The sequence below is a fragment of the Octopus bimaculoides genome, chromosome 29, assembly GCF_001194135.2.
Source record: "Octopus bimaculoides isolate UCB-OBI-ISO-001 chromosome 29, ASM119413v2, whole genome shotgun sequence".
Classification (NCBI taxonomy): Eukaryota; Metazoa; Mollusca; class Cephalopoda; order Octopoda; family Octopodidae; genus Octopus; species Octopus bimaculoides.
The window spans coordinates 2,036,997-2,042,333 of record NC_069009.1 but is presented as its reverse complement, the minus strand read 5'-3'; positions in this window follow the sequence as shown (position 1 = coordinate 2,042,333).

Here is a 5,337-nt window from a genome sequence, read left to right as displayed (position 1 = left end):
GGCCCCACATGCGAGGTCATGCGCTGTTTATCTTGATATGAGATCACCATGTCGCGCACATATAGTTGTGATGCATGTGCCTGGTGTACCCTTATCAGACGGGCTTCGTATATTTTACCCCAGTGTCACTTTGATGGCATGCACTGCTCTCTCACTCAATAATAATAATAATGATATAAAAATAAATGCGCCCTTTTAAAGCCTAGCCAGGCTCATGGGCCCGGTTTCCCGGTTTCTATGGCATATGTATTCCCCAGCTGGACGTGACGACAGTCCATCGCAGCGTTACTCATTTTTGCCAGCTGAGTGGACTGGAGCAACGTGAAATGAAGTGTTTTGCTCAAGAACACAACGCGTCACCTGGTCCAGGAATCGAAACCACAATCTTACGTTCATGGTGCTGACACCCTAACCACTAAGCCACATGCCTCCACAATAATAATAATTTTCAAAATGGCATAAGGCGAGAAATTTGGTAGGTGGGACAGTTAAATTAACCCCATTAGTTTTAATCAACCACCCTGCCACTCCCATAATAGCTATAATAATAATAATAACAACAACAATAATAATAATAGTTATAATAATGATAAGAATAACTCTTTGTTCATTGGCCACAAAAACATTTTGCACAATAATAATAACAATTTCTTTCATTTAATACTGTTGATGATGACGATGATGATGATGACAATCATGATGATGTGCATTCACTTCTAAGTGTTAATTAGCTAATGGTCAAAGTTAATTACAACAAAACATATGTATTTTTGAGGTCCTTAATTTTTCACCCCTTGATGGATAAAAAGATAATAGGGACTGAGGTAGGGATTGAACTGATGATGTGCATTGTAGTTATATCTAAGCACAGGCATAGTAAGAAGTTTGCTTCCCAACCACACAGTTCCAGGTTCAGTCCCGCTGCATGGCACCTTGGGCAAATGTCTCCTACTATAGCCTTGCACTGACCAAAACTGTGTGAGTGGATTTGATAGACGGAAACTCAGAGAAACTCCTCATATATATGAGAGGGATGGGTCTGTCCCCTGCTAATAGCTAACAACCAGTGTTGGTATGTTTACGTCCCTGTAACTCAGAATAAGTACCAGGCTTAACAAAAATACGTACTGGGGGCAAGTCATCAAAAAATTCTTAAAGGCAGTGCCCCAAGGTGCCACACAGTGGGACTGAACCCGGAAACATGTGGTTGGTTGGGAAGTAAAGTTCTTACCACACAGCCATACCCATCGGGCTTTTGTCTCGTGAGAAACCTTTGAATTTTTTTTTTACCGAACGCGAGGGAATACAGCTCTTGAAGTGAGCCCCCTAAAATCAAATTTATTCAAAGGGTATTTTGAATCCAATATTATCTGCTTCAAGTACAGAGAAACAACAGAGTAATGCCGTTGGTGGGAGGGAGAGGTTGTGAAGGTTACCTGGGATACACCAGCACATCCCGTACCGCAAGCGCCTCAATTAAAAACAATTTATACATTTATATATTGTCAGGTGAGTCTTGATCCAGTAGAAATATGTTCAAAGATGCTCCAGCTGTGACTGTTGCTTAGTGGTTAGGGTGTTTAGCTCTTGATTGTATGGTCACGAGTTCAATTCCCAGCAACGTATTACGTCCTTGAGCTAGACTCTTTATTTCACGTTACACTTTGTGTCACACTAAATCTCTCTGAGAACTATGTTAAAAGTACACAGGCAGGAGTGGCTGTGTGGTAAGTAGCTTGCTTACCAACCACATGGTTCCAGGTTCAGTCCCACTGCGTGGCACCTTGGGCAAGTGTCTTCTACTATAGCCTCGGGCTGACCAAAGCCTTGTGAGTGGATTTAGTAGGCAGAAACTGAAAGAGGCCCATCATATATGTGTATGTGTGTATCAATATATTATAAATTAACTACCAACAAAAATAATTGGTAAGCTAACTCAAAAAATCATCACCTAAATAGCAGAAAAAAACGACAGTGAAGGTATGCAGACTCTTCAAGAATCGATCCTTTTGGTTATATTAATAATAATAAAGGAGTTACGACGCAAAAACGTATAAATTTAAATGAACATATTTATCGTCTTCAATATATATTTCAGTATAAAGAATTCATTAAGAGGCTTAAATCAAAATTTCTTTACACATCATGTGTGTATATATGTTTGTCCCACCATCATTGCTTGACAACCAATGCTGGTGTGTTTACGTCCCCGTAACTTAGCGGTTCGGCAAAAGAGAGACCGATAGAATAAGTACTAGGCTTACAAAGAATAAGTCCTAGGGTCGAGCTGTTCAACTAAAGGCGGTGCTCCAGCATGGCCACAGTCAAATGACTGAAACAAGTAAAAGAATGTCTGTGGAGTACTCAGCCACATGCACATTAATTTCATGAGCCGCGGGTTAATATCATGATCGGATCAATTGGAACCCTCGTTGCCATAACCGATGGAGGGCCATTGAGGTAGTAAATTGACAGAATTGTTAGCATGTTCATTAAGATGCTTAACGACATCTTGTTTGTCCTTATGTTCTGAGTTCAAATTCTGCTGAGGTCGACTTTGCCTTTCATCCTTTTAGGGTCAAGAACTGGAGTGGATGTGACTGACCAGTCTGCTACCCCAAAATTCCAGGCCTTGAGCCAATAGTTTTAAGGATTACTTATAGCTTTATCTACTTTGAGTTCTGAAGTTGCAAACAAATTGTTTCACGTTCTCTCGATGTTTCGAACTTCTTAAGATTTCTTAAGCAAAAATATATAAAATATATATATAAAATATGTATAAAAAATAGGCATGGAAAGAACGTACGTAATGAAAATACCAATAAATACCAATTAATTAATTAATTAATAAAAAAAAAAAAAAGATACGGTAAAATTAACAACATCAACAACAATAACAACAACAACAACAACAACAACAGCAACCACAGACCTGGAGGAGGATAAGGTATAATTGAGATCCACTTGTCTACGCTTCTGTTCCTGTCGAAATTCCATTAGCTCCCGAGCGAAATCATCGAACGGATCGGATTTCTTCCTGAAATCAGGAACCGACATTATAACGGACAGCCACCAGCACCAGCACCAGCACCACCACCGCCACCACTGTGACTTAAATTCACTTACCCACCACTTGACCAAAGCGCCATACCAAGCTACTGACCAATTTACCTAACCTACCTACCTACCTAGCTACCTGCCGAACCTACCTACCTACACAACTGCTGCTGCTGCTGCTGCTGCCGCAGTAGCCTACACTTCAATGTACACACACACACACAAACATATGCAGTCATACCCACATACAAGATGACCACACCCTCGAAAAATATTTGCAGTTGCATGCCTTCATACGTGTACATGCCGTTGCCAGTATCGCCTGACTGGCCTTCGTGCAGGTGACACGTAAAAGCACCCACTACACTCTCTGAGTGGTTGGCGTTAGGAAGGGCATCCAGCTGTAGAAACTCTGCCAAATTTAGATTGGAGCCTGGTGTTGCCATCCGGTTTCACCAGTCCTCAGTCAAGTCGTCCAACCCATGCTAGCATGGAAAGCGGACGTTAAACGATGATGATGATATGCATGCACTAACATATATCAATAAATATGTAAGCATATATGTATGAGTGTATGCATGTGTGTGTGTGTGTGTATAGGTATATATGTATGTATATCCATGTGTATATATAATTATTTACAACAGTCAGATCTGGTCCCCTGCAGCTTAAAGTTTCGTAGTCTCACTACAGGAACCTAGCTAATTGGACTCAGGTGTGTATGTGTGCGTGTGTGTGTGTGTGTGTGTGTGTATATATATATATGTGTGTGTGTGTCTGACGATATATATATATTTACTTGCATCTACACCATAATAAAGAAAATTGCTTATTAATTAGTTAGGAGTATGTAACTTTCACTAAAAGAAAGAAATTATTCAAGTCTATACTGTCAAGAAAATACATAAAAATTCCAATATATTTTTTATCAAAATGTGGCTTTCCAATTTCTTTTATCACTGACTTTAACTACAGAAAACTAATTTTAACTCAATGCAAGACAATGTTCGTTCTTTCTTTCTCTCTCTCTCTCTTTCTCTCTCTTCCTCTCTCTCTCATACATTTCTGATAATTCTTTTGCCGTAACTTCCACTCTTCATATTATCACAGTTCATATGATGAATGAAAATAAAAAAAATTTGTTTCCCCATCTCTATACATCTGTAATTGTATGTTTACATAGGTTATTAATACTGAAATGTACAAAAATATCTATATCTGTATATATGCATGTGTGTGTGTGTGTGTGTGATGGGTGTATATATATATATATATATATATGTGTGTGTGTGTGTGTGTGTGTGATGGGTGTATATATATATATATATATACGTGTGTGTGTGTGTGCGCGTGTGTGTGATGGGTGTATATGTGTGTGTATTTATATACAGAGTCGGCCAAAAAAATGTATACACACTTCAAGAAAGGCAAAAAAAATCTGTATAAATATTTTAATTCAGTGTTATTGCAATTTGATAAAATGACATATTTGTATTTATAGGGGTACTTATACCAAATCAAATACTTATACAATTTTTTTCCTTTTCTGAACTGCATATACATTTTTTTGCTGGACTCTATATGCACATACATGTGTGAGAATGTATATATACATTTATAAATATATATGTATGTATATAAAATAAAAGAAGAAAAATGCACACAGTTTACATCTGTATCAAAATACACCAGGCATATAAAAAAAAAGCTTTGTGATCAGAATTGAACTCCAGATAATCAGAAGTTAAAAGCTAAATCCATCATTCCGATACCCAGTTACAATAGTAGGCTTTTACAGAGTATTATATAAAATAGAGATAAATAATGGGTTATATACATATATTTATACATTATAGGCTTACAGCCGTTTCAGGTATGCGTTATGGACTGACTAACAATATAGGGAGCCAGCAGCACAACTCAAAGCCAGACCATAAAAACTGCCAACAGAAAAGAAAAGAAAAGAGTATCGAATTTGGTTAGTTTGGCATTTATAGAGAACTAGGTGACCTGTTTCTAGCCATGAACACACCCAAATGCATATCTGAAACAGCTGGTAGTCTATATAAATAAATGTATATCACTCACTCTCTATTTTTTGTACATGTATACATATATATATATATATATATATATATATATATTTTTACACCAAAAATTAACAATCTTAGCAAAATACTAACAGTTGAGTTTTTGTATAAATATATATATATATCAACTTTAAATAGAGCTCAAAACTGATAATAAAGTATTTTCAATGGATCAGTTTTGAGCTCTATT